The sequence below is a fragment of the Eublepharis macularius genome, chromosome 13, assembly GCF_028583425.1.
Source record: "Eublepharis macularius isolate TG4126 chromosome 13, MPM_Emac_v1.0, whole genome shotgun sequence".
In the NCBI taxonomy this organism is placed as follows: Eukaryota; Metazoa; Chordata; class Lepidosauria; order Squamata; family Eublepharidae; genus Eublepharis; species Eublepharis macularius.
Genome location: NC_072802.1, coordinates 11,113,393 through 11,124,151, shown reverse-complemented (window position 1 = coordinate 11,124,151; position 10,759 = coordinate 11,113,393).

Sequence of the window (10,759 nt, the reverse complement as noted above, 5' to 3'; positions counted from 1 at the left end):
CTTAAACACTGAAAGGATTAAAAATGGAGTCGGTTAGGCAGGAACATACATGAAAGCATTCTGAACCTGACATTCTGCCCCCTCTAAGATGCTCCCCCTCCAGGTTTATGTGGGTAACGAGAATGGAATGCTTTAACTAATCTAGGAGCATGAACATGTATAGAATTCACTCACTCATCAAACCCAGAGTCAAAGTCCTTCCATCTGATGAGGTAAAACAGCTGATTTCTTTTTAATTTAGAGTCCAAAATTTGCTGTACTTCGTAGTGAGTTTGATCATCAATCAATGTTGGAATGGGAGGGGCACGGGTGTGCCACTGGTCTACAGGAGGAGCTTTTTTCAACAGACTAACATGGAAAGTATCGTGTATGTGGCGCAAATTTTTTGGCAAATCTAAGGCAACAGTCACTTTGTTGATTACTTTACGAATAGGAAAGGGTCCAAGAAATTTTAACGCGAGCTTACGGCTGGTTTGAGCCACTTTCAGATTCTTCATGGAAAGATAAACAAGATCGCCGGGTTGCAAATCCCAATCAGCCGCACGGTGGCGGTCGGCGTATCGTTTGTAATCCTCTTTGGCTTTGTTGAGATGTTTTTTAATTTGAGTCCATTGGTGAGCAGCTTCCCCCCACCATTCCATTACGTCTCTGGAAGTCGCAGTCGGAGGGGGGAGCGCTTCGAACGGGAAGGGTTTGAAGTGGAAGCCATAAACGACTTTGAATGGAGTCTCTCCTGTAGAGGTGTGCACGCTGTTATTGTAAGAGAATTCTGCCAGGGGGAGCAAATCGACCCAATTATCTTGTTGGAAGTTGATATAGCAGCAAAGAAACTGTTCTAGGATTTGATTAGTTTTTTCGGACTGCCCGTCGGTTTGCGGATGATGACTTGAACTTAAACCTTGTTCAATATCTAGCATTTGTAAAAGCTCCCGCCAGAAGTTGGCAACGAATTGTCTGCCGCGATCCGAGACCACCTTAGACAGAAAAGAATGTAATTTTACAATGTGTTTCAGAAAAATATCCGCCAGTTTTCTAGCTGAAGGTATAGTGGTGCAAGGTATAAAGTGTGCTTGCTTGGAGAATAAATCCACTACGACCAGAATACAGTTGTGACCTTCGGAGGGGGGTAAATCAGTGATAAAGTCCATGGATATTACTTCCCATGGTCTGCTTGGTGTTTCTAGCGGTTGTAATAATCCGGGAGGCTTGCCTTTGCGTGATTTGGCACTGAGGCAAATGGGACAGGATGCTACATATTGAGAAATGTCCTTGCGCATGCCTGGCCACCAAAATTGGCGCTGTACTAAATGAAGCATTTTTAAGTACCCATAGTGTCCTGCTGTAGGGGCATCGTGACAGTGCTACAAAACTTCTTTTCTTAAACTGTCGGGAACATAAAAGCGGTCCCCCCAAAGCCATTCTCCTTGTTCCGATTGTTGCAGTTTGTCTTTGGGCACTTTCCCCCCCTCCTTTTCCACTTCAGCTTTCAGCTTCAACCTCCATCCCTGATTGGGTTGAGGGGGCTGGGCAGTGCGACTGCGCGTTGTTACCACACCCCCTAATTGTGTAGGTGAAAAGACGGTGTCTATAGTCTCCTCCCTTTTGCTTTTGTGTTGGGGCATGCGCGATAGGGCATCAGCAAGAAAGTTTGTTTTGCCCGGCAAAAAGTTTAAAGTGAAATTGAATTTGGAAAAATATTCTGCCCAGCGCAGCTGTTTAGCATTTAGTCTCCGAGGGCTGCGGAGGGCTTCTAAATTCTTGTGGTCCGTCCAAACCTCGAATGGATGATGGGCTCCCTCTAACCAATGCCTCCAAGTTGTGAGAGCTGCCTTTACAGCAAATGCCTCCTTTTCCCATACGTTCCAATTTCTCTCCGCTTCGGAAAACTTTCGGGATAGGAAGGCACAGGGTTTGAGTTTTCCGTCCTCCCCCTTTTGCAAAAGAACTCCCCCAATTGCGGTGTCACTGGCGTCGACTTGCACTACAAAGGGGCGATTCTCATCGGGGTGTTGGAGGGCGGGTTCGGAAACAAACTGCATTTTGAGGAGATTGAATGCCTCTTGGCATTCTCGTGTCCAAGGCAATTTGGCACTCGGCTTTTTAGCATTGTCCCCCTTATCTTTCGTTTTTTGTTTTTTTTTGAAAAATTTTTATTGGGTTAGGATCAATTATTTTCACATTACAATCAATTCTCCCATTTTCCAATTTCTAACCCCCTCCCTTTCCCCCCCTTTTTGTTGACTTCCAACAGTTTTCCAACCCTTTGTCCCTTTTCCCTTACTCCTTTTAAATTCCTCTATCTAACAAATGTATATTCTCCCTTTATTCTAAGCAATACTTCTTTAACTATTTTTAATACTCTGTACCCAAACTATGAGTCCTTATTTCCATATTGGATAGACAATTTATCCCATTTTTCATAATTCCAATTTCAAATATTTCTATAGATCATAAACCATATAAATCATACATTCATATAAATCAAACAATTTGACTTATACTCTATATGTTACTCATTCTATCTTCTTCTTTCTATTTTAGTTGTATTTAATTACATTAATATTTCTATTCCCCTTCAATAGTAAATCTATATAACTATCATCATATAGTCAATCAATTTGACTCATATGTATCTTCAAATAAAACATATTCAGTTTGGTACATTATACAAATCTTACCAGAAAGAAAATATTATTAGTTAATCAGTCCTTATAGTTAACCCTTATGGTTAGTTATTTTCTATCAATATTCTATTTGTTATTCTATATATATCAATCTATTAACCTAACTGCTTAGAGATTCACGTTTACCTCTTCTCCCCCCCCGGTAGAGTCACCCCCCTCTACATTTTATTGTACTTCAATAGTTCTTAAACTGCCACAGTTCTCCTCCCACCTCCCATTTCTTCTCCAAATATTGTTTCAGCTTCTCCCAGTCTGTGTTAAACTGCCCTGAGTCCAGATTTCTCAGTTTTCTTGTCATCTTGTCCATTTCTGCCATATACAGCAATTTGTAGATCCAATCTTCAATAGTTGGCACTTCTTGTACTTTCCATTTTTGCGCATACAAAATTCTAGCTGCTGCCGTCATGTAAAATATCAACGTCCTATGATGGGCTGGAATTCCCTCCATTCCCAAGTTTAGTAGCAGGAGTTCTGGGTTCTTATTTACTTGAAATTGCAAAATTTCACTCATTTCTCTTATTATTTCCCCCCAGTACTGCCTAGCTACCTCACACGACCACCACATATGATAGAGGGAGCCCTCATGCTTCCTGCATTTCCAGCATTTATTAGAAATGTTCAAATTCCCTAGCGCAATCTTCTTTGGTGTCATGTACCAACGATAAATCATTTTGTAAATGTTCTCTTTAATACTAGTACATGTCGTTGTCTTCATTGTAGTCTTCCACAAGTATTCCCATGCCTCCATTGTTATTTCTTTATTGAAATTTATAGCCCATTTCACCATTTGTGTTTTAACTATCTCATCCTCAGTATACCATTTCAACAGTACTTGGTATACCTTAGATATTCTTTTCTTGTCCTCTTTAAGAAGGGTCTGCTCTAGTTCCGAATTCTCTGTTCGTATACCTCCCTTTACAGAGTCCGAATTATATAAATCTCTAATCTGTCTGTACTGGAACCAGTCATAATAAGGTGATAGTTCCTCCTGCGTCTTTATTCTAAGTTTAGATGCTTCAATTCTAGTTATTTCTTTGTAAGTTAAACATTGTTGCTCATTATCAACAGCTCTCGGATCTATCACCTCATATGGAACTACCCACAAAGGGGTTCCTTCTTGTAGATAAATTCTGTACTTCTTCCAGATTGTATATAAACTTCTCCGTATATAATGATGCAGGAACATCGAGTTCACCTTTACTTTATCATGCCATAGGTATGCGTGCCATCCGAATATTTTTTTGTATCCCTCTAGGGCTAGTAATTTCTTATTCTTTAACGTCATCCACTCTTTCAACCACACTAGGCAGATTGCGTCATGGTAAAGTCTCAGATTGGGCAGTTGCATTCCGCCTCTTTCTTTTGCGTCTTGTAGAACTTTCATTTTCACTCGAGGCTTCTTGCCTGCCCATACAAAATCTGATATTTTCCTCTGCCATTTTTCGAATTGCTTAGAGTCTCTGATGATTGGTATTGTCTGTAGCAAAAACATTACTCTTGGTAACACATTCATCTTAACTGCTGCAATCCTACCCAACCATGACAGATTCAGCCTATTCCATTTAATCAAGTCTCTCTCTATCTGAGTCCATAGTTTTTCATAGTTGTTTTTAAATAAGTCTATATTCTTTGCAGTCAGTTCAATTCCCAAATATTTCACCTTACTTGTTACTTCACAGTCCGTTATTTCCGTTAACAATTGTTGTTTCTGCTTAGTCATATTTTTGCATAATATCTTTGACTTCTTTTTATTAATATAAAAACCTGCCAAGTCTCCAAACTCCTTAATCTTATCTATCACTTTTGGCATGTTCTCCAATGGGTCCTCTACAATTAACATTATATCATCCGCAAATGCTCTGACCTTATAGGAATAGTCCTTTATTTTTATTCCTCGAATTTCTTCGTCTTGTCGTATTTGTATCATCAGGATCTCCAATACTAAAATGAACAACAGTGGAGACAGCGGGCAACCTTGTCTTGTTCCTTTACTTATAGTCAATTTCTTAGTCGCTTCCTCGTTCACCACAATTGCTGCAGTCTGGTCTCTGTAAATTTCCTTAATTGCTCTGATGAATCTTTCTCCCAATTGTAGCTTTTCCTTTTTTTTTTTTTTTGAAAAATTTTTATTGGGTTAGAATCCATTATTTCCACATTTACATTCAATTTTCCCCAATTTTTTCATCTCTAACCCCCTCCCTTTCCCCCCCCTTTTTGTTGACTTCCAACAGCTTTCCAACCCTTTGTCCCCTTTCCCTTACTTTTATTAGCTTCCTCTATCTAAAACAAATATATATTCTCCATTATTCTAAGCAGTACATCCTTAACTATTTTTAACATTATATGCCCAAACTGTAAGCCTTTGTTTCCATCTTAGATAAACAATTTATCCCAATTTTTCAATTTCAGGTATTTCTATATATCATAAACCATATAGATCATACATTCGTTTATATCAAACAATTTGACTTATTCTCTATATATATTACTCATTCTATCTTTTTATAATAGTTCTATATATCTCTCCTCACGTAGTCAATCAATTTGACCCATCTATATCTTCAGACATTCAGTTTGGTACAAAACTTGTCAGAAAAAAAAAGAAAATATTGTTAGTTAATCGCTCCTTATATTTAGTCCTTATAATTAATTATTTTCTCTATGTTCTGTTTGTTAACCTATATATATCTATATAATTGTCAATCTATTAATCTGACTGCTTATTAATTCACATTTATCTCTTCTCCCCCCGGTAAAGTCTCCCCCCTCTACTTCAATACTTCAGTAGTTCTCAAACTGCCACAGTTTTCCTCCCACCTCCCATTTCTTCTCCAGGTATTGTTTCAGCTTCTCCCAGTCTGTGTTGAACTGCCCTGAGTCCAGATCTCTCAATTTACTTGTCATCTTGTCCATTTCAGCCATATACAGCAATTTGTAAGTCCAATCTTCAATAGTTGGCACTTCTTGTACTTTCCATTTTTGCGCATACAAAAGTCTAGCTGCTGCTGTCATATAAAATATCAACGTCCTGTGTTGGGCTGGAATTCCCTCCATTCCCAAGTTCAGTAGCAGGAGTTCTGGGTTCTTATTAATTTGAAATTGTAAAATTTCACTCATTTCTCTTATTATTTCCCCCCAGTACTGCCTGGCTACCTCACACGACCACCACATATGATAGAGGGAGCCCTCATGCTTCTTACATTTCCAGCATTTATTAGAAGTATTCGAATTCCCTAGCGCAATCTTCTTTGGTGTCATGTACCAACGATAGATCATTTTATAAATGTTCTCTTTGATATTAATACATGTCGTTGTCTTCATTGTAGTTTTCCACAAGTATTCCCATGCCTCCATTGTTATTTCTTTATTAAAGTTTATAGCCCATTTCACCATTTGTGTTTTAACTATCTCATCCTCGGTATACCACTTCAACAGTACTTGGTATACCTTGGATATTCTTTTCTTATCTTCTTTAAGAAGGGTCTGCTCTAGTTCCGAATTCTCTATTCGTATACCTCCCTTTACAGAGTCCGAATTATATAAGTCTCTGATCTGTCTATACTGGAACCAATCGTAGTTAGGTGATAGTTCCTCTTGTGTCTTTATTCTAAGTTTGGATGCTTCAGTTTTAGTTATTTCTTTATACGTTAAACATTGTTGTTCATTATCAACAGCTCTCGGGTCTATCACCTCATATGGAACCACCCACAAAGGGGTTCCTTCTTGTAGATAAATTCTGTACTTCTTCCAGATTATGTATAGACTTCTCCGAACAAAGTGATGCAGGAACATCGAGTTGACCTTTACTTTGTCATGCCATAAATATGCGTGCCATCCAAATATTTTTTTATATCCCTCTAGGGCTAATAGTTTCTTGTTCTTTAATGTCATCCATTCTTTCAACCAAACTAGGCAGATTGCATCATGATAAAGTCTCAGATTGGGCAGTTGCATTCCGCCTCTTTCCTTTGCATCTTGTAAAACTTTCACTTTCACTCAAGGCTTCTTGCCTGCCCAAACAAAATCTGATATTTTCCTCTGCCATTTTTCAAATTGTTTGGAGTCTCTGATGATTGGTATTGTCTGTAGCAAAAACATTACTCTTGGTAACACATTCATCTTAACTGCTGCAATCCTGCCCAACCATGACAAATTCAATCTATTCCATTTAATCAAGTCTCTCTCTATCTGAGTCCATAGTTTTTCATAATTGTTTTTGAATAGATCTATGTTCTTTGCAGTTAATTCGACTCCCAAATATTTCACTTTACTTGTTACTTCACAATCCGTTGTTTCCATTAACAATTGTTGTTTCTGCTTAGTCATATTTTTGCATAATATCTTTGACTTCTTTTTGTTAATGAAGAAACCTGCCAAGTCTCCAAACTCCTTGATCTTATCTATCACTCTTGGCATGTTCTCCAATGGGTCCTCTACAATTAACATTATGTCATCCGCAAATGCTCTGACCTTGTATGAATAGTCCTTTATTTTTATTCCACGAATTTCATCATCTTGACGTATTTGTATCATCAGAATCTCCAATACTAAAATGAACAACAATGGAGATAACGGGCAACCTTGTCTTGTTCCTTTACTTATCGTCAATTTCTTGGTCAATTCATCATTCACCACAATTGCTGCAGTCTGGTCTCTATAAATTTCCTTAATTGCTCTGATGAATCTTTCTCCCAATTGTAGCTTTTCCATAGTGGCAAACATAAAGTCCCAGTTTAAATTGTCAAACGCTTTTTCAGCGTCTACAAAGAAGAAACCAACCTCTTTGTCACAACGCTTGTCATAATATTCAATAGCACTGATCACTGTCCTTAAGTTGTCTCTTATTTGTCTGTCTGGCAAAAAGCCTGCTTGTTCCTCCTCTATGAGTTCCGAGAGCCACCCCTTCAATCTCTCCGCCAATATCTTCGCAAAAATTTTATAGTCATTGTTGAGTAGCGATATAGGTCTATAATTTTTCACATTAGTCAGGTCTTGGCCCTCTTTTGGGATCAATGATATATTCGCTTCACTCCAAGTTTCTGGAATCCTTTGATCCCTTAAAACCCCATTCATCACCTCTTTTAGGAATGGTGCCAGTTCATTAGCCATTGTCTTATAGAATTTAGCCGTAAGTCCATCTGGCCCTGGCGCCTTTCCTAGATTTGCAGATTGTATTGCCTTACTTATTTCCTCCTCCGTTACTTCACTGTTCAATTTATTTCTCCAATCTTCCGAGATTACTGGAAGTTTCGTTTTCTCCAAATATGACGCTATTGATTCTTTATTTACCTCTTTCTTATTGTACAGCTTAGCGTAGAATTTATAAAAGGCTCTACTAATGGTAGTCTGTTCCAAATACGTTTTATTATCTTCACAAATTTTATTTATTATTTTCTTTTCCCTTCTCTTCTTCAATTGCCATGCCAGGTACTTCCCAGGTTTATTTGCGCCTTCAAACACTTTCTGATTCAGTCTTTTAAGGTTCCACTCCAATTCTTTGTTACTCATTGCTGTTAACTGTTATTGAAGTATTTTAATTTCCTGATATAATTTCTTTTTTCCTGGTCTCTTTTTTAACTGTATTTCTTTGGCTTTTATTTTCTCCTCAATCTCTTGTCTTTTCTCCTCTTTCTTTTTTCTTGCTCTACCATTTAAGTCCATTAGTATGCCCCTTATAACCGCCTTATAAGCATCCCAAACTTTATCAGTTGGTACTTCTTTATTCACGTTGTATTGTATGAAGAACTTTGTCTCTCTTCTCAGCATCTCCATATTCTCTCCTTCCTGTAGCAAGTCCTCATTTATTCTCCATGCTTTCCTTTTTCTCCTTTTCCCTAATTTCCACATAATTGGATTGTGATCTGAGCCTACCATCGGCATTATTTCTACCTCCTTAGTCCATAACGCTAAGTCTTTTGAGGCCCAGATCATATCAATTCTTGATAATGTAGAGTGCCTTGCAGAATAAAAAGTAAACTGTCTGCTTTTGGGATATTCTCTTCTCCATACATCTTCTAGAGTCTCCTGTTGTATCAACTCAAAAAAGAGCTTTGGTAATAGTCCTCTTTTCTTTTGTGCCGTTATTGTCTTTTTATCTAGTTCCAAATTTGTCACTCCATTGAAGTCTCCAGCAAGAATTATCTGGTCATATGAAAGATCGTCTAGTTGCTTCCTCAAATCCTCAAAGAAGCTTTCTTTTGCACCATTAGGTGCATAGACTCCGACTACCAACACTCTCTTTAAATTCCAAGTACATTCCACTGCTATAAATCTGGCTTCCACATCTTTCATTACAAATTTTGGCTGTAGCTCCTCTTTTATATACAACACCACTCCTCTTTTTTTCTTATTGAGGCCGCTACAAATTCCTTGCCCAATTTTCCCAATTTTAAATATTTTACATCCTGCTTTCGAATATGGGTCTCTTGCAAACAAACAATGTCACATTTTTGTTTTAATAGCCAGTGGAAAATATTTTTTCTCTTATTCGGTGAATTTAGTCCATTTACATTCCAAGATAAAACTTTACACTCCATACTCATAGTCTTGTTGGTAAGTCTTTTTCATTGTCCCTTATAAATCGCTCCATCTCTCGCTCAGATCTAATGCGCTTTTTGGTCCCTCCAAATTCAAAGGACAAACCTTCTGGAAGCTCCCATCTGTACCTGATTTTCATGTCCTTCAACATCTGGATTAGCACTTTATATTTTTTCCGATCTAGTAACACTGATCTGGGTAATTCCTTCATTATGATAATTGTCTTGCCATCAATCTCCAATGGGTCTTGAAACTGTTTAGTCACAATCTTCTCTTTCATGTTTCGTGTCGTAAATTGCACAATCACATCTCTTGGTAATTTCCACTGGGTTGCAATTCTCGAGTTTACGCGATATGCCACATCAAGGATAGCCACAACTTCCTCCTCCTCCTTCCCCAGGTATTCAGCTAACACCTCAGTCATCTGTTCTTGCGCTGTCTTTCCTTCCACCTCCGGCAGGCCGCGAAATCTCAGCTGCTTCTCCATGTGTCTACTTTCCACAACCGCCATTCTTCCCCTCATCAGTCTCATCTCTGTTTGTTGCGTGTCTGCTAGATTCTCCATCGCTCCTTCTACTGCTTTAACTCTCTGCTGCGTTCCTTGTAATTCATTTTGTATTGTTTCCATACCTTTCTTCACTTCTGACAGCTCCGATTTTACTGTCTGTTTAACCTCTTTGATCAGCTCCAATTTCGTGTCTTTAAGTTCTTTAATCACCTCTAAAAGTTTTTTATCCAGGTTTTCTATTGCCGATTGCCACTCTTTTTTCAACATCGTGGGGCTTGCTTTAGCTCGCTCCCACGAGTCCGCTCTCTTCCTTAACTCCGTGGCGTAAAATTTAATACCTTTTTTGTTTCAAATGTCCCGGTCTTCTTGCATAAATTAATTTTTAAAGAGTCCAAAATGTCGGGCATCTTTTCTCTATGGTCTCTCTATGATTTTGTAATCCAAAATGGCCTACTTCCTTTTCCGCTGAAGCCGTGACCCTTCCCCTTTCAAAGATGGTGATTCCCTTCTTCCTGCCCTCCAGCAAGGGCCGCTTCTCTCCAGCCACTCTATTGTTATTACGCACTTCCTGTCTCCCAACTTCCCACAGCAGATCTCGCGATGGTGTCTTTTTCTCACAGCTCCATAACCGCAGGTATTCAAAACAATAGTCCAGTTTCTTTAATAACTTCTTTAAACTTAGTCTCTTTTCAAATACAACTCTTGCCGAATCTTCCCCTCCTTTTCATTAGCCTGTTGCAGTTTAAAAATCTACTTTTATTCCTCTCTGCTTTTATCAATCTGTCCCGTATCGGAAGATAGTGATCTTTACCTTCTCATTCACTTTTCTCGGGTTGTAATCGCTGTTTCGATTTTAGCTTCTCCTCTCCACTTCTTCCCCCAATCGAAGCTTGGGTATGTAGGTCTTATGCCAGCCGAATTGGCCCCAGAACTGCCGCAGAGATTGTAGCTGACCTGTCGCAGGGTGGGACCTCAAGGATCGGGAGGGGACCCGTTGTGTAGAGCCCCCCTCATCCGAGATCTAACTCAC